This window comes from Stegostoma tigrinum, chromosome 2 (assembly GCF_030684315.1).
Source record: "Stegostoma tigrinum isolate sSteTig4 chromosome 2, sSteTig4.hap1, whole genome shotgun sequence".
NCBI classification, from domain to species: domain Eukaryota; kingdom Metazoa; phylum Chordata; class Chondrichthyes; order Orectolobiformes; family Stegostomatidae; genus Stegostoma; species Stegostoma tigrinum.
In genome coordinates, this window is record NC_081355.1 from 39,406,167 (window position 1) to 39,426,748 (window position 20,582).

Here is a 20,582-nt window from a genome sequence, read left to right on the forward strand (position 1 = left end):
GTAAGCAGCTGAATTAAAGGTAACTTGTGGTGAGTTTACCCAGAACATGCCACAAAATTCTTAGACTCTGAGCTGATCTTTAGACTACAGTATCTGTATGAGTAATCCTGTTAATTTTCAACAGTATCTCCATGATATTGATAGTCGTAGTGATGTTATGGAGAGATTGTTAGATTTTCTGTTCTTGGACGTGTTCATTGGCTGGTATTGGTGACACAAATATAATTTGCCATTTATCAGCCTAAGCCTAGATGTTGTTCAAGTCTTGCTGCAAATGGATCCACAATTTCAGTATCTGAGAAGTTTTGAATGGAACTGTAGATTGTACAATTATCAGTGAACATCGATAACCTCTGACCTTATAATGTAAGGAAGGTCATTGATAAATAACCTTAAAGTGATTACCCTAGGATACAACTTGAAGCACACTGCAGTATGGCCCAGAATGAAGATAATTGACCTTTAACAATCACAGCTATCATTCTTTGTCCTAGATATGTCTGTGATGATTGTGGAGATTTCCCCTGATTTCCACTGACTCCAGTTCTGCTAGTACTCCTTGATGCTGTCAGAGATAATGAGAACTGCAGATGCCGGAGAATCCAAGATAACAAAGTGTGAAGCTGGATGAACACAGCAGGCCAAGCAGCGTCTCAGGAGCACAAAAGCTGATGTTTCAGGCCTAGACCCTTCATCATCTCAGACTGTGAAAATGATAAGACATAATAGACATCAGTCTGGGCAAGAATCATGTTTTGAGTCTTCCCCTTTCAAGAATACACAAGAACATTAAAAGCCAGTTTAATCCTAATCTGTGTCTAATGACGAATTGTGGTGTTCATGTGTGCAAGTGAGCTCCAGTTTAATAGTTTTTTTAAAGTACTATTGTGCTGTGAAGGACACCATCAAGGAACCACCCACTAGTTACATTCCAGGTTTAAATAAAAACACTTATTTTGACTACTAAAAGTCAGACAGCCAGCCAATAATTTAGAAAGAAACAGGATACAAAATTTCAATAAACCTGAAAAGCCAAGTATCCCAAAATTAGTGATTCAACTAACAACATTCACTGTCTACTACTCACAAATGAACCAGAGACATTGATCTATATTTCCTTTGTTTCTTTTTGACTCACTTTTCATTTTTAATATATGTGTATATGTGTTATACTTTTTCCTGTTTACTAACTAATAAATTCACTCATTTATTAATGCAAGAAAATCTGTTTAAATTGGCTCCCTTTAAGACACAAATATATTAGGATTTGGGAGAAAGGTATCCATAAGAAAGAGGATCCTTTGATAGTAACATCATACCAATACATACAGTGATGAAAATCATTTTGTTGTATGCAAATTATGCTATTAGACTTTGTTCTGTGAAAAGGTAACACTTAAAGAATAAAGTTCCAACATGTTACTACTTTTGACTGTTTCAAAACATTACTTACATTCAAATCTGCCTAATATTAGATATGGTCTATTGAAAGGGTTTCAGTAGGTTACTTGAGACAGCTTCAGATTGCTAAGTAGAGTCCAAAAAGGTGACAGGTAGTGAGAATGAAAATCAGTGTATATGAGTGTGAGAAAGAGGGTAACAGATTCCATGTTACACAAAGCTGCTGTTAGCTGTTCTGCTAAAAGCAACACATTTACACTGGTTTTTGCATAATCGGGGTTGAGGGAATCCCTAGAGCTGTTGAATAGTTCCATATACTGTGGTCTCTGAGAATTTCCAGGAGCAGTGAAGGATTCGAAAGAAGCCTGCGCACAATTAATAGTTAACAACAACTAGTCTGGTTAGTGGTCTATAGAATATACCCAGTTATTGTTGTGGTAGACTCCTTGATGTTTTGATCTGTCTTGGCAAGATGGCGACAAGTTGCTTCATTTGGAGCTCCATTCTGCACACCAGTTCCCTTTCCTTTTCCTTTCTTTTTCTCTTCTTCTTCTCTATACTTCCTGTAGTAATTTCATCCCCTCAACATCAATCCCGCCCTTTTAACTACCTACTTAAGGAGTCAGGGAGGAGTTGGTTTGTGATGGGGAACCGTGTGGAACACATGGGCCGTGTCCCACAGCAACGGCTAATTGACTGTGGGCTGGAGCGATGTTGGTGGATCAAGAGTGAGCTGGATCGATGGTGAGAGGGTGCCGGTGAGGCAGCAATGGACAGAGCAGGCCGGTGGGGCGGCAGCAGCCAGCGGTGAGAGAGGGTCAGTAAGGCAACAGCAGTCAGTGGCGAGAGTGCGTCAGTGAGGTGGCAGCTGTTGGAGGGGTGCGGGGGCCAGTAAGGCAGGGACTGCAGTGAGAATGGGCCTTTCGCATGGCACTGGTAGCCTCCTGGATGTCCTAGCGATTGAAGTGGCGCCTGCTCCATTGTGGAGATGGGATTTGGGACTCTGAGAGCTGGACTTTTCTTCTTTGCTTGCATATCTTTGCTCTGTTAAATCTTTTAATTCTGGTTTTTGTAACCAAGTGGGCACCAGTGAATGGCAACTTTATGCAGCATTCGCTGAACGTATATATTCGTCTACTTAGTACATGTGACAAATAAATATGTCTAAATAATATCATGTTGCCAATACAAAGATGTAAATTATTTCATCATTTTCTGTGCTGCCTTCATGAGCAATGAACCCAATATAGAAAACCCTCAAGATAACAAAGTGTGGAGCAGGCCAAGCGGCATCTCAGGAACACAAAAGCTGACGTTTCGGGCATAGGCCCTTCATCAGAGAGGGGGATGGGGAGAGGGTTCTGGAATAAATAGGGAGAGACGGGGAGGTGGACCGAAGATGGAGAGAAAAGAAGATCGGTGGAGAGGAGAGTATAGGTGGGGAGGTGGGGAGGGGATAGGTCAGTCCAGGGAAGACGGACAGGTCAAGGAGGTGGGATGAAGTTAGTAGGTAGGAAATGGAGGTGCGGCTTAAGGTGGGAGGAAGGGTTAGGTGAGAGGAAGGACAAGTTAGGGAGGCAGGGACAAGCTGGGCTGGTTTTGGGATGCAGTGGGGAAAGGGGGGATTTTGAAGCTTGTGAAGTCCACATTGATACCATTGGGCTGCAGGGTTCCCAAGCGGAATATGAGTTGCTGTTCCTGCAACCTTTGGGTGGCATCATTGTGGCACTGCAGGAGGCCCATGATGGACATGTCGTCTAAGGAATGGGAGGGGGAGTTAAAATGGTTCGCGACTGGGAGGTGCAGTTGTTTATTGCGAACCGAGCATAGGTGTTCTGCAAAGCGGTCTCCAAGCCTCCGCTTGGTTTCCCCAATGTAGAGGAAGCCACACTGGGTACAGTGGATACAGTAAACCACATTGGCAGATGTGCAGGTGAACATCTGCTTAATATGGAAAGTCACCTTGGGGCCTGGGATGGGGGTGAGGGAGGAGGTGTGGGGCAAATGTAGCACTTCCTGTGGTTGCAGGGGAAGGTGCCGGGTGTGGTGGGGTTGGAGGGGAGTGTGGAGCGGACAAGGGAGTCACAGAGAGAGTGGTCTCTCCGGAAGGCAGACAAGGGTGGGGATGGAAAAATGTCTTCGGTGGTGGGGTCGCCTCCCCCTCTCTCCCTATTTATTCCAGAATCCTCTCCCCATTCCCCTCTCTGATGAAGGGTCTAGGCCCGAAACATCAGCTTTTGTGCTCCTGAGATGCTGCTTGGCCTGCTGTGTTCATCCAGCTCCACACTTTGTTATCTTGGATTGTCCAGCATCTGCAGTTCCCATTATCTCTGATAGAAAACCCTCAAAACTGGCAATTCATATTGCTATCACATTGTTGGTATTTCAGGAACTTCTACTGTGACACCTCCGACCTTGCTCTATGCAGACCAGATATTGTGAATTTGATGTAAATGATCCTTGTAATTTGCTGAATCAAAAACTGTGCAGACTCAATTAGACTGCTTTGCTACAATGTTTGTTCTAACAATGAAGGGGAATTTTTTTCTTATGGGCACTCCTTGCATAGTTTATACTTTACAACTTGATGTTACTTGCCCTGAGATAATACCACAACGAAAATTGATTTGGGGATTCTGTAGTCATCCATGTTGTGGGCATGGCCTATGTTGAATCTTCTAGAAGTCAGCTCCACGCTGTTGAGTCCAGTGAAATGGGGGAACCTTTTGATAGATTTTGTCTTGCCAAAAATACTCATGATGAATCTTCAGACATCAGTGGTGGAAGCATTCCAAAGCCTTGATGTAGCACCTGGGATGCTATGCCATACAGATCCTGAGCACTTTCACACATAGCATGTTATAAAATATTCCTTTCTGATCCTAAAATGTGTCAATTTTGTTAACAGCGTTAAGTACAGGAGGAAATGTCTGTCAATAAATAAATGTGTTCCCCTTAAATGATGCATGAGAACAATCCTAGCTGGGTTGCTACAGTATATAATAAAGTAAACAAAACCATCCACAGAATGTTAATTGAAATAGAGCTGCCCTTAACAACAACTGCTAATAAGTCACATGACCAATTCTAAAGAATGAGCTCTTGATCACAAACAGGAATGAACTTTTGATTGAGAATACCAACAGTTTATAAAAAAAATGATGGCAATTCTTCACCAGGTTCCGATTTTGTTATTGGAAACAAACCCTCCCTGTCAAACTGTTAAAATCAATCTATCCAATAAAGTCATATAGTTGAAGAAGGGAGAAAAAAAGTCACATATACCTGTATTAAGAAAGCCAAGGCTGGCAAGCTGGCAATTATTTTCATAAATAAATTAAACCAAGTTTGATGCCTTATGTAAAGCATTGCTTCAGCTAACCCTCTAGGTTTGCCCTATATCATATGTATTAAAAGCTAATCTCCTGCAAGCAATCTGGAAAAAAAAAGTCATAGGGTAGTTTAAATAAATTGTGTTTTTGGCATTTTCCTTGATCATAAGTATTATTAATTGTGATATTTTAGAGATTATTAAAAAGGTTGTTTTACAGTTCGAAGTGGGAAGTGTTAAGATGAAACTTACAGCAATACATCTGACAGAGTTAACTATTTTTGCTTTGGATGATGCAACCGCACGGCCCAGCAAGCCACCACTCAACCATTACAATCAACCCAGGGCATCAATCCTGGTTCAATGGAAAATGCAAGAAGCATGCCAGGAGCAGCACCAAGCATACCTAAAAATAAAATGTCAACTCGGGTAAAACTACCAAACAGCATGGAGCTAAGGGATCCCACAGTCAAGACAAGATCTAAGGTCTGCAGTCCGGTCACATCCATTTGTGAGTGGTGGTGGACAATTAGTGGATAGTGGACAACTGGCTGGAGGAGGAGGCACCACAAATACTCCCATTCTCAATGATGGAAGAGACCAACACATCAGTGCAAAAGATAAGGCTGAAGCATTTGCAACAGTCTTCAGCCAGAAGTATTAAGTGGATGATCTATCTCAGACTCCCTCAATGGTCACCAACATCACAGATGCCAGGCTTTAGCCAATTCGACTCACTCCATATATCAAGAAACAGTTGGAGGCACTCAATATTGAAAAGGCTATGGAACCTGACAACATTCCAGCGATAGTATTGAAGACTTTTGCTTGAGAATTTGCCACACACTTAACCATGCTGTTCCAGTACAGCTATAACACGGGTATCTACTTGACAATATGGAAAACTGCTCATGTATGCCCTGTGCATAAAAAGAAGGAGAAATCCAACCAAACCATTAACTGCCCCATTAGTCCACTCTTGATCAACAGTAAAGTGATAGAAGGTGTCATCTACAGTGCTTTCAAGCAGCACTTTCTCAGCAATAACCTGCCCAGTGACACCCAGTTTGGAATCTGCAAGGGCCACCCAGCTCCTGATGTCATTACTGATTTGGTTCAAACATGGATACGAGGGCTGAATTCTAGAGGTGAAGTGAGATTGACAGCCGTTGACACTGTGCTATCAAGGAGCACGAGCAGAACTGGAATCGATGGGAATCAGGACACAAACTCTTCACTGGTTGGAGACATACTGGCACACAGGAAGATGGTTGCAGAGCTCGGCTATCTCAATTCCAGGATATCTCTGCAGGAGTTCCTCAGGGTAGTAGTCAAGGTCCAAACATCTTCAACTGCTTCATTGGTGACCTTCCATCCATCATAACATCAGAGGTGTGCATGTTCCCCAATGTTTGCACAATGTTCAGCACCATTCATGACTCCTCAGATACTAAAGCAATCCATTGTTCAAACGCAAAAATCTGGTGACAATATCCAGGCTTAGTGTATCTCATAGAAACATATAAAATCCTGACGGGACTGGACAGGCTAGATGTGGGAGAAATGTTCTGATATGGGGAAGTCCAGAACTAGGGGTCACTGCCTAATAATAAGGAGTTAGCCATTCTGAACTGTGATGAGGAAGAGTTTCTTCACTCAGAGAGTTGTGAAACTGTGGAATTCCCAACCACAGAAAGCTGTTGGGGCCAATTGATTAGGTATATTCAAGAGGGAGCTGAATATTGTTGCCATTGAGACCCTTGTTGCTAGAAGGATCAAGGGGTATGGACAGAACATGGGAATGGAATGCTGAAATTGCACGGTCAGCCATGATCATATTGAATGGTGGTGCAGGCATAAGGGGCTGAATGGCCTACTCTTGTGCTTATTTTCTATGTAACATGCACACCACACAAATGCCAGGCAATGACCATCTCCAATAACAGACAATATAACCACTGCTGCTTGACATTCAATGGCGTTACTGTCACTGCTATCAATATCCTGGGGGTTACCATTAACCAAAAACACCACAAAGATACAATGGCTGAAAGAGCATGTCAAAGGCTAGGAATACTGTAGGGAGTAACTCACCTCCTTATTCCTCAAAGCCTGTCTAACATCTACAAAGTGCAATTTACGTGTGATGGGATTTTCTAGTCCCCACTTGCCTGGGTAGGTGCAGCTCCAACAACGCTCAAGAGGTTTGATAGCATCCAGGACTAAGCAGCCTGCTTAACTGGTGCCACATCCACAGATATTCAGCAGCAGCAGTGTGTATTCTCTATAAGATACACTGCAAAAAATCATTTAAAAATCCTTCGTTAGCACCTTCAAAACCTATGACCATTCTATCTAGAAGAACAAGGGCAGCAGATACATGGAAACACTGCCATCTGCATGTTCCTGTACAAGTCATTAGATTTCTGAAGAGGAAATGTGTCACCATTCCTTCACTATCACTGGGCCAAAAGTGTGGCATTCCCTCCCTAAGGTCATTATGGGTTTACCTACAGCACATGCACTGAAAAGATTCAAGAAGGCAAAAACGCCTTCTCAATGGAAACTAGGGATAGGCATCAATGCTGGCCAGCCAGCAACACCCATGTCACACAAATGAATAAAATAAAGTCACAGGGTAAATTTTAACTTAACCTCTATGTGGCAGAAATGGGGCCAGAAGTACTTGTTGTGTTGCAATCTATTGACTCAGCATGCTTCCCCATTGCTGCTTGAGTTGCACTATCTTCCAGTTTCGCGGTTCGCGTCATGTATTTTGGCTTTGATGTTGTTGGTATTACTGCTGAATGAGGGTGATGGTCTTCCTTAATTGTGCAATCTAAATAGGGTCTAGGCCCAAAATGTCAGCTTTTGTGCTCCTAAGATGCTGCTTGGCCTGCTGAGTTCATCCAGCCCTACACTTTGTTATCATTTTGTGTAGTTCTTTTCTCATTATCATAGAATCCCTACGGTGCAGAAAGTGGCCATTTGAACTATTGAGTCTGCACCACCCCTGTGAAAGGCCTCCCACCCAGTCCCACCACACCTCTCCCCCACCTCATCTCCATGGCCCTGCATCGACTTTTCTTTAACCATGGCTAAACCACCTAAACTGCACATCCTCGGATACAAAAGGGCATTTTTTGTATGTATGCCTATAACTATGGTAGTCACATGTGTTCATTCTCACTGATTTGAGTAAAATTAATGCTTTACTAGTTCCTTTTGAATGTTATCACTGAAGTTAGAACAAATTAAGACTGTTGGTTTGTTTTTCTGGCAACTGCACTTTCTGATTTATCTCTGACCAAACTTTCCCCCTCATACCTAAGCCGATCAGATTTTTGCTCTGTGCCTGAAATTATACCAATAATTTATTTTGTTCTTATTTTTTATTCTTAATTTTTCTCTCTCTTGTTGTGTTGTTATATTTTGGCCTGATGTTTTGCTGTAGTAATAGAACTTTGGCTTTCAAGCTTCTGCTCCAATATAACTCCGCTTGCTAACATTCAGTGTTGACCTGTTTTTTGATAAATCCAAATCCCAAAGAGTATTTTTGACTATTAACTTCATGGCTTTGTAATTTTTGTAACTACTACCCACCTGGAATAGTCACCTACCATTATCAAGTACGACTCCTCTTGGAATTTGAATACGTCTAGTCCCAACCTTTGTTTGCAAAGGCCTCTCTAGGGAATGAGACCATTGGTATCTGAGTATTGATTGCATATGTAGGAGACGATGAAATTAAGTGCTTTATTTCTTTTGAAAAGCTTCGTTGGTGGACAGTGTGTTGTGCACAAGACCTAAATTTAGTATTCTAAAATGCCCTCTAATGAATTTTATTTTCAATTTCTTCCGTTGGGGGTTTTGGCATTACCAGCTTGTGATTGAAACTAGAGGATTATCTATGATGGTTAAGTGCTTCCTTTGACCATGATATTTGCTCTTTTAGTTGATTTATTAGACGCAGCTTTCACCAGTTGTCTGGACAGACTTCTTCATTTAAAGGTTTTCTACATCTGCTTGCTGAGTTCCTTGAATTTCCTGTAATTTTCTTCTCTGAAACTGGTAAAGAAGTTGTAATTGCTAATAAAAATTTATCTACTTCTCCAATAATGACTAAATAGCCTGCTTTAGCTTGATCCATTTACTTCTGGATAGTAAGTCGAAAGTAATCCAAATCTTCCCCAGTATGTCGATAATCATGTGTTCATTGGGCATTAACCTGAGGACACTTCATGGCATTTTCACCATCTCCTTGGAACGTATTAACATAACTAACGATTTGAATCTTTTTCAGTTTGAAATTTCAATACCATCAGGTAGGTAATCTGAGACTGTGTTTGTTTAAATGTTTGCAGCCCCATGTTACTGCTAATGCCTGCTTCTCTTTAGTTGTATAGTATTGTTCTGATTCAGATAATAGATAGAATGACACTTGCCAAAAGATTTCTTAAAGGTTGTCTGATTACAGCCCAGTTTGGAATAAATTTCCCTAGCTAGTGGACCATTCATAGAACATCATTGACAGCCTTTGACTGGTGAAACCTGCCTATTTATTGCCTTTGAGATAATGGGAACTGCAGATGCTGGAGATTCCAAGATAATAAAATGTGAGGCTGGATGAACACAGCAGGCCAAGCAGCATCTCAGGAGCACAAAAGCTGACGTTTCGGGCCTAGACCCTTCATCAGAGAGGGGGATGGGGGGAGGGAACTGGAATAAATAGGGAGAGAGGGGGAGGCGGACCGAAGATGGAGAGCAAAGAAGATAGGTGGAGAGGGTGTAGGTGGGGAGGTAGGGAGGGGATAGGTCAGTCCAGGGAAGACGGACAGGTCAAGGAGGTGGGATGAGGTTAGTAGGTAGCTGGGGGTGCGGCTGGGGGTGGGAGGAAGGGATGGGTGAGAGGAAGAACCGGTTAGGGAGGCAGAGACAGGTTGGACTGGTTTTGGGATGCAGTGGGTGGGGGGGAAGAGCTGGGCTGGTTGTGTGGTGCAGTGGGGGGAGGGGATGAACTGGGCTGGTTTAGGGATGCAGTGGGGGAAGGGGAGATTTTGAAACTGGTGAAGTCCACATTGATACCATATGGCTGCAGGGTTCCCAGGCGGAATATGAGTTGCTGTTCCTGCAACCTTCGGGTGGCATCATTGTGGCAGTGCAGGAGGCCCATGATGGACATGTCATCAAGAGAATGGGAGGGGGAGTGGAAATGGTTTGCGACTGGGAGGTGCAGTTGTTTGTTGCGAACTGAGCGGAGGTGTTCTGCAAAGCGGTCCCCAAGCCTCCGCTTGGTTTCCCCAATGTAGAGAAAGCCGCACCGGGTACAGTGGATGCAGTATACCACATTGGCAGATGTGCAGGTGAACCTCTGCTTAATGTGGAATGTCATCTTGGGGCCTGGGATGGGGGTGAGGGAGGAGGTGTGGGTTTGTTGCGAACTGAGCGGAGGTGTTCTGCAAAGCGGTCCCCAAGCCTCCGCTTGGTTTCCCCAATGTAGAGAAAGCCGCACCGGGTACAGTGGATGCAGTATACCACATTGGCAGATGTGCAGGTGAACCTCTGCTTAATGTGGAATGTCATCTTGGGGCCTGGGATGGGGGTGAGGGAGGAGGTGTGGACCTTCCCCTGCAACCGCAGGAAATGCTACACTTGTCCCCACACCTCCAAACCCAGGCCTCAGGGATTGCTGCTAGGAGCCAAACTCATGTCCTAGGGATGCCACCAGCTGTCAGACCCAGGCCTCATTGGATGACTGCCAGGAGTTGGGATTTGTTTTCTTTTCCACCTGGAGTCAGGATCAGACATTGTCGATTGCCATTGGGAGTCACATGATGCTGGCTGAAGACAATAGTGAGGACTACAGGAGACCAAACATGCTTTAATAAAGCCGTTGGATCTTTTATCTGCACTTGAGAACTTGATATTCCATTTGGGAGATTGCAACCCCTTTGGAAAGATTGCATGCTTTTATCTTCAACTCACAGCCTTCTGTTGTAAAAAACGAGTGTGTTATCACTGAGCGAAAGGTGCTGCTCAGTTATGCACTCTGATTAAGACTTTTTGATGAGCTGGAGAAGTTTCATGCTCAAGGCTTGTGCAACATCATGTATGCCTCATAGCTATACCAAATGGGAAAACAACAGTAATGGTGTTAAAAAATAATTTTTACGTTACTAAACAGAGTTAATTCCGGGGAAGAGCCTACTCAACATAGAAGACAATGATAGAGCCAAACACCAAATATCCCAAGGCACTTGAACATGCAACAACACATTACCAGCTAACAAAGAAAAGAGAAATATCAGATAACAGCATGCAGTATACGTCAGGTTGATCAGAATATAGATGGATTAAGGTTTTTGGATTGTCATCACTACTCACTCATGACCTCAAACCATTCCCATTCCTAAGAGACACAGATACCATGTGCAGAACCTTCACAGGTATATTGGGCAAGCCTTAAAGTTCAGACAAAGAAACATTTTAAGTAAAGGGCTTCGGATTAAGGGACTACTTATTCTACATGATCATGTGTTCATTTGTGAACTTATTTGGGATGTTTCTGTGATCTTCCAGGTGGCAAATCATGTCACCTGCTCCATTTATAGCAGACAATCCAACAGGGGAATGGATATGGTTGTCAGTGGCTGTCGCTGGGCAACCCCCTGTCCCAGCTTCCTATTTTAGCTCCCTTTCTTCATTGAGTCACACCCAACAACTACTATAGCTGCTGCCGCCAGTCCACCTATATACGGGCTTCTGCTCCATTAGGGTGGCATCCCAACTATAGCCATTGTTTATAAAAAAAGAACTGCAAACACTGGAAATACAAAACAAAAACAGAAATTGCTGGGGAAACTCAGCAGGTCTGGCAGCATCTGCTGGGAGAAAGCAGAGTTAATATTTTGAGTCTGATGACTCTTCATCAGAACTCACCTCTGAAAGTGGCAGTGCCTACCTCTGGCAGTGTTGCTGCCATCTTTCCCTATGATTCAGCTGTGGCCTTGATGACCTGCAGTCCATCCTTAATTAAAGTGTGCATTAGGGGTATTGTCTTCCCTGATCCTGTCTGGGAAGATTCTGCAGGGTTGGAACCCAAAAATGGTCCTGATTCAGGCTTGTGATTCTCAGAGCAGAACTGAGATCGACAACAGAGGGATACCATTTGGGTATATCCAACACCCTGTCCCACATTTAGGGAGGCTAACACTTTTACACATCATTGAAAGCTGCAAAATCAATTATGGTGTCAAAAGCATGTTTGTTTCTTGAATTTGGCAATCAAGTGTGGGTGCAGTGTAAGTAATCTGAGCACCTGAAGGTTTCATGAGAACACACTTTTATGAGACTAGTCTCCATGCTAACTGTTCTATGATTAATTATTGTGATTATTTAACTTTTAACCGGACTTTAAACTTTAAAGTATCTTAGCATTACTCAGTTAGGGCTGCATAAAGTCCTGATTTGGGTGTGATAGTTCGAGATTCAATTGCTGAATTCATGTGGGGCTATTACAGCTGGTCATTAAAGCTGGATATATGATGGACTAGATTTAATGCAGTATGGGGTTAGGAGTAGGGTGGATCGATGGGGTAATGGGTATGTGGGGGTGGGCCCTTGTTAATCAGGCACTTGGTGGGCTCCTCTCTCTCAACTCCCACCCCATGTACACCATTCAAAAATATATCACTCTTTTTTAGTTTGATGTTTCTCTGCAATTCCTGGGCCTCCCGCAGGTGTGTTGCCAACAACTACTATCATTCATGGTTCCATTGATGAAAACTGGGGAGCTCTTGGCTACTGGCACCTCTGTCAACAGCATCCTGAATCCCATGGAAAGTCTATGGTGGCCACTTTATGGACCTGAAGGGCTCTTAATAGCCTCGTGGCCTTTCTCATGGAGCTGCTGAAGTGTCTCTGCCAAATCTCTGACTAGTGCATATGACATTTACTAATCCCAGCTGGATTACAATTTCGATTCATGAAAACCTTTAAGTCAGAAAGGAAGGTGGAGACCTGACACAACTCACTGTGAGTGTGACATTGTAATCTCAAAATGTTGAGAAAGTTTAGAGTCTTTTTTATAAGTATTTTACAGTGATTAGGACACTGGTTTTATCACTGACATCACTCTAAGTATCATAATATGTGAGTTGAACTGATTAGTTTGTGAAAATGGGTTAGAATTTGAAGACTTGTCTATCTCATCATCTTTTTCCTTTCCAGTTTTGTCCTTTTTAGGTTTTTTCTCTTTCCAAGTATCGATTTCCCTTCCCTAGCAAAGAATCTAAGACTACTTGAATAATGAGACAAAAACTGTGCTGGTATCTTTCTGATTCTTTGTAACAAAACCCAGCAAATGTAGAGTTGCTATAGTCTTACTAAACAATGGAAAGGCACAACTGGGGGTGGTTTAACCTGAGGGTCACAACACCTCAGGTGAGGGGTGCAGTTGAGAAGGAGAAACCTTCACGGTAACTTCATCAGATGTGGGTGTTGAACCCATGCTGTTGGCATCACTCACTAGCCAACTGAGCTAACTGACTCCCAAACTGAATTTGTGAAACACAGAAATATTGTTTGGTGTTGCACATTGAGGAGAAGATTCAGGGTAATCTTCAGATGAAAGGAAGTGAGAAATTAGGGGATAATTCCACCAGGACCTATTTGCCAATTTTAAAGTAGTAAATCCTGTCACTATTTTTACGTGATCTTTGTAAAAACTTATGGCAAATTGGGAAGCAGAGAGTTCATTCTTACATCAAAATTTCTCTGCAATGCAGCCTGCAGAACTGAGAAAAAAATTTAAGGTCGTAGGGCGCTAGTGGTTTAGTTCCAGTTTATGATGATTAAATAGATAGTTTTCATTATTCTGTGGATTTAGGGAATTACAATGGGAAATGTTGACACCACCATTACAACAGCTGTGAGATTGTGAATATAAATCTCTCAGCAAGAAATATTAGACATTAGCGATCGACAGAACTCCTGTATACATGTGCCACTATCCTTCAACATGACAGAAAGGGAGAACGTGAAAATCTGTGCATTGAGTATTACCTTTCGAGGCGTTGTCAGTAATTTATCATAACATGATAGAGATGGAAATGAGTTCATCCCAGAGGCCATTTTGAATTGTCAACCCCTGGCTTTCCTTGAAAGCTGTCTCCCTCAGGTGTTCAGGTGGAGACAGGGGATTTGCGTGGATGTGAACGTTTTTTGGAACTCACAATAAACGTTTGAAAATCTAACCATCTGTACACAAATATAAAATGAAAGGAAACATTATAAATAGGTATAATCTGTTTCTGTAAATTAAATAAATACATTTCTTAAACCAACTGAAGATTCTTTTTTCACCAAAGACTGTCCTGTTTCCTACTTCTATCAAAAATATTTGTTGTTTCACTCAGCAGAAATAACATATTTACATTTGCACTGTCTGCTGGTTAAGGTAAGTGAGCATTGACTGAAATTATGCAACCAACATGCTATCTGATCTGTTTATATGTATTGGAATTTTATTTTATCTAATTAGTGAGCTGCCAAGGTATTTACTCAGAGGCAGTGTGCCATGCTATTTTTGTTTATCTGATAAGTTGTTTATATCATACTTGATGTTTACAGCCACAGGAATTCAGTCTCAATCCACGTGGCAATTTCGATTTTTAAAAAGTAACATGCTTAGTTCTGATGGTTGCTGCTTTCCAGAGGTGTTCTACTAATTGTGGCTGCACATTTTAAGCATGAATGGCATCATAAATTATGTATGAGGCTACTTCTTAACCTTTCTCACTGCCAGCAACATGCTGGAAATACAAATTGCTATAAAGTGTAACTGTAAATCCATTACACACACTTTCATGCCGAACATCATCATCTTTCAGAAACTATGCCTTAAGGTTCCAGTGAAGGTGTAGTTCTCTAGCTCCATTTTCCGTGCCAACTACAGTCCAACATTTGGATAGAATCTTTTGATATTTTGGCAAAGTATCTGAATTTCATGGAGAGTTTCCGTCCACGAGGCCTGGTGAGTTTTCTCACACAAATGACCCAAACTCACCTCATTAGCTACATACCTCACTATGCTACCATGCTCATCTGACGCTAGCCTGATTCTACCACTCACTTGAGTCAGAAAAACTTGTCTCTGCCGCAATCAGAGAATCATAGAATCCCTATAGTGTGGAAACAGGCCCTTCGACCCAACAAGTCCACATCAAACCTCAAAGCATCCTACCCAGACCCACCCTGCTATAATCTACCTAATCTACACACCCCTGAACACTATGGGTAATTTAGTGTTATCCCAGAACTGACAATCATGCCTCGAACTAGACCAATCTTTGAAAGGCCACTGTGCAACTTGATAAGCACAAGCAGCCTGGAGCTGCCTAGACATGACAGAGAAGGGGAAGGGGGCACCTTGCTTTGTAATGGATCGGATATTGCAGAGGGAGTCCATTCTCAACCCCCAGGACCGTCAGTGGACGACACAATACAAGTCCCTATCAGCTTGTTTCAGGTTATGACCTAGATCAGCTCAGTCTCAACCGTCTGGAGAATGTACGGCCCCAGAGGATGAAGGGTCCACCAATAAACCATATTCTACACCACATTTCACATGTCAGTTTAATCAGGAGACTGTATCAAAAGTTCTCAGATGAGTGTTCCTCCTATTTGTGAGTTATATTAACTATTTGGAAGAATATCTGTTGTTGACTTGGTATTTTCATTTTGAAAATGCTAGAGATTTAAATCACTTCCTATTATGATACTAAAACAGACTCCTTAAAGCATATTTAAACATCCTTCATAAATTCCTGGCTCCCACATTGAGTTAAGGTTGCTGGAACTGTGAAAATGTGGTCTATTTGAACTTGACACTCATTTGAAATGGGATCCTGCATTCCTACCCTGACAATGATGAGGGTGCCAAACCCTTTGAAAGATCAGGTGTTGAGTACTCTGTTCTATGATGCTTACAGATTGTCAAGGTCATCTCCTTACCAAGTGCCCAGTCCCCTTTGGTCTGCACAGGGAGCCACAACGATGCCCTGGGACAGCCATAATTGACTCCCACTCTTCACAACCTGCCTTCAGCTGGTCAGTTTTCAGAAGGCATGGGTAACATGTGTCCCATTAAAAATCTGAAAATCAAGCTTAACAAGCTGTTAGCAAGTTTAATTCGCTGCAATTAGAAAGACTGTCCCTCTTCCCCTGCCTCACCCCTGTACCAACTAACGCTGAAGTCCAGATCACTGGAAATCTTCACACTGCCCATCCCCCCATGCCCCACCTCCACACTCAACTCCTGTGCCTTTGCAAATTCTGAGATAATGGGAACTGCAGATGCTGGAGAATCCAAGATAACATAGTGTGAAGCTGGATGATCACAGCAGGCCAAGCACTCAGTCACACCTCCTAGAAGTAGTTCAACAGCAGCACCTAGTTGCTGATCTCAAGGGAAGAGAGAGACACAGTCACACTATAGATACATCTAGCCATGTACCAGCATCTTTCTAGTTCATGCAGCACCAACAGGGGAGACCCAATTTTGTCTGTGGACCCTCTGACATAATGTCCCTCTTATGCTACCAATTGTGAATCTAAAAGCAGAGGTTTTTCTTTTGTAGATGAAAAACACAATTATGATCCTTTACCATTCAAGTTAATAGTAGTTTCTGAGGAATTCTTGCAGTGGGGATTTCAGAATTCATGAGGCTGACAATTTAAAACTGACTTTTGGGAGAAGTGGGTTATCCACTCTAAAATATGAAAAATAACTGCTGATTCCCCAAATTCTATCTGGGAGAGCATGCTGACAACTATGTTTGTCAAGAAATTATATAGTAGACCCCCAAGTCTGTTAAAATATGTTTCATTTGTTGACACTAAGAAGCAAGTGCAGTGTACTCTAGAGAGTCGCTTGTGCATGTGCTAGTGACTGAGATTTATTTTAAAGTGTCTGCATATGTGTGTCTTCTTCACTTGTCTGGCTGTCAAAATGAAAAAGGCTGAGCAAACAGATGCAGAGGGAAGTCATAGAGTCATAGAGTTGTACAGCACAAAAACAGAGCCTTTGGGCCAACTCGTCCATGATATTCCTAAATTAATCTAGTCCCATGTGCCAGCATTTGGTCCATATCCATCTAAACCCTTCCTATTCTATTACCCATCCAGATGTCTTTTAATTGTACCACCCTCCACCACTTCCTTCGGCAGCACATTCCATTCATGCTCCACCCTCCACATGAAAAATGTTGCCCCTTAGGTCCCTGTTAAATCTTTCACCTCTCCCGTAAACCACTAGTTTTGGATTCCCATACCATGGGAAAGAAAGACCTTGTCTATTCACCCTATCCATGCCCCTCATGATTTCATAAATCTCTATAAAGCCACTCCTCTGATGCTCCAGGGAAAATAGCCCCAGCATATTCAGCCTCTCCGTCTAGCTCAAATTTTCCAACCCTGGCAACACCATTGTAAATCTTTTCTGAACTGTTTCAAGTTACACAACATCTTTCCAATGGCAGGGAGACCAGAATTGAATGCTGGCTTCTAAAAGTGGCCTAGCCAGTGTCCTGAACAGCTACAGAATTACATCATAACTGCTATACTCAATGCACTGATCAATAAAGGTAAGCGTACTAAATACCTACCCTGTATACTGGTGATTCTACTTTCAAGGAACTATGAACCTGAATCCCAAGGTCTCTTTGTTTGAAACACTCCTGTATGGGGAGAGGGGCCCGTTCTCCCTGCCCCTCATCGACCCAATCAACCCCAGCTTGTTCTTCAAACAACACTCCCACCTCCTGCCAATTCTTTCTCTCCCCATTCACCCACCTGTTTTCTCCGCTCTCATCCTCTTCCCTAACCACCATCCATTGCCTCTCTTCTAATGAACCAGCTGTCAATGATGTTCTGTCTGGTGTATAGCATCCATTGTGCAGAGCTGTCCCAGATTTCTCCGTCCCAATGTCCTTACCTTCCTCGTCAGAAGACCATTTCCAACATTGGCCAGTTGCCTGCTCCAATTGTGCAGACAACAACCTGCCTGGTTGATGAGACATACATTGTTTGGTCTTTACTGAAGACTATCATTCCCCTCTCCCAGACTGGTGCAAGCAATGGAACTGCATCTTTGACAGTCCTCAATATAGCCCTGGTTGAGGTGTGGGTGAGTGCACAATGGTGTCATGAACTATTGGTTGCAGTGGGAGGAGCTTGTCCCCTAGTGTAAATGGAGTCAGTGAATAAAATGTTAGCTTGTGCGATGGAACGGACTGTGTTCACAACTCTTTGTAGTTTCTTGCAGTCCTGGGCAGAACAGTTATATACCAAATTTTGATGGATCCAAATAGAATGCTTTCAATGGTGCATCTGTAAAAGTTGGTGAAAGTCCTTATGGGCTGCTGAATTTCCTTAGCCTCCTGTGAAATAAAAAGCGTTGTTGTGCCTTCTTGACTGTTGCATTAATGTGCGTAATCCAGGACAGATTGTTGGGAACTCAACACTATCGACTATCTCCACCTCAGCTCCATTGGAGGGCTTCACCCTCCTACTTGCTTCCTGAAGTCAATGATCAAGTGCTTAGTTTTGCTGATATTGAAGGAGAGATTGTTATTTCTATACCGCACTACCAAGCATTCCATTTCTTTCCTGTGTTCTGTACTCTACATTGGACAATCACATTTCTTGCTATGTACTCATGTAAGCCTCTTGGTGATCCCACCTCCCAGTCCTTTATGCTTCCACGTGGAGAGAATGACAATGATCACAGTCGAGAATCTCACTCCCACAACCTACTGCGTACTCTGATATTGTTCTGAACTCCTCCCATTGAATTTGCATAAATCCCCCCAGTCGTCCTTATTTCTATTTCACTAAATACCTCTGCTTTCACCCACTCCCCAGCCTTGACTCCCCTTTATCCCCAGTCGCCTGTTCAAGCCTCCTTTGAACCTACCTCAAAGATAGATGAATGGACACCAGGGACTGTATTCACCCCAGGTCTCTGACCAACCTCAACGAGAAGCCCCCTAGATATGACTTACCAGAGCCCTGACCGCTGTGTTTGCAGCTCCCTAAACAAACATGGAGAAATTCCCTAATTGTTGCTGCAGACTCTAAAGGACTGACTACTGAACGCCTCCCAGGCTGAACTGGGGAAGATTTTCTAATGCGACCATTACAGGTGATTCTGGCCAACCTCTGGTCTGAAAGCACTACGACCCCCTGACAGTCTAATGAAGTAAGGCATTGTCAGAGTCCCATTGGTTTCCAACCTTTCAATACTGACCAACATTACAAGTACCCTGAGTGCATGTCTGTGCTAAACAGCCCTTTGAAATAGAAGCAGCGAATGCCTTTGGCTGTGGCATAAGGACCAACATGCCATTATGCATGGCACAGCACAGCTTGGAAAACAAGGCTTGGCATTGATAGTATGAGCATGCTGGGAGGCACAAAATAAGTAAGCACCAAGAAAGTATATGAGCAAACCTGAGATGCAGCCTGATCCAATCCATGAGCTGGGTGCCTGCCCCTGTTCACAAAGTCTCCTTGTTATGGACTTCTGAATGTGAGTTACATCCTATAATGTGCCTTGTGAGTGGCTTGCCAGTGTTTTGGATAGGTGTCACAAAGGTGGCCATGAGCTGGCAGATACCAGGTGCCAGGCACGGTGGCTCAGTGATTAGCACTGCAACCTCACAGCGCCAGGGACACGGTTCGATTCCAGCCTCGGGCGACTGTCTGTGTGGAGTTTGCACATTCTCCCTGTGTCTGCATGGGTTTCCTCTGGGTGCTCTGGTTTCCTCCCACAGTCCAAAGATGTGCAGGCTAGGTGGATCGGCCATGCTAAATTGCCTGTAGCGTTCAGGGTTGTGTGGGTTATGGGGGATGGGTCTGGGTGGGATGCATCAAGGGCGGTGTGGACTTGTTGGGCCAAAGGGCCTGTTTCCACTCTGTAGGTAATCTAAAAAAAAAGTCTGCAGACAAAGGGTACATACGGTAAATTATGCATTGAATTGTTGTTGCTTTGGTCGTTCAGAGCAAGCAATGAGCTGAATCCATCAGGTCCATGTCTGCTTTCTTTGTCAAATATTCCTGATGTTGTTTGGTAAGTTTGGTAAGCCGAGAGTCTGAATGTTAATAAGGTGAGTTGACCATTAGGAACAAGAGTAGGCTATTCGGCCCCCTGGCCTGTTCCACTGTTGTAGGGATAGTAAGGTGATGACTGGGGATAAAGCCTGGCAGTAGACATCGCTGTTACCTAGTGAGAATCTCATCATGCCACTTATAAAACACATAAAAGATGGAGCAAAATGATCTCAACATCGCTGCATCTATTGTTTGATTCTGCCACTGATCTCTCCTCTTTTTGCCTTTAATATCTAAAAATATATTTATCTTTTTCTTGAATTTATTCAATGACCCAGCCTCCACAACCTTCTGTGGTAGAGAATTTCACAGGTTGACCACTCATTTCATCTCAGTGCTAAATGGTCTACCCCATACTCTAAATGACTCCTCGTTTGAGACTCCCCAACCACGGGAAATATTCTCCCTGCATCTAGACTATCCAGGCATCTTAGAATTTCATATATTTCAGTCAGATCTCTTACTTTTTTTCTCTGAACTCTATTCAGTATAGGCCCAGTCAAACCAATCTCTCCCAATATGACAATCCTGCTAGCCCCCTTTCCAGCCTAGTGAACCTCTGCTACATCCCAGCTATGGCAAGAACATACTTTCTTAGTTTGGGAGACCAAAACTGAACAATATTCCAGGTATGTTCTCACAAAGACCTTGCACAACTGCAGCATCCCTACTCATGAAC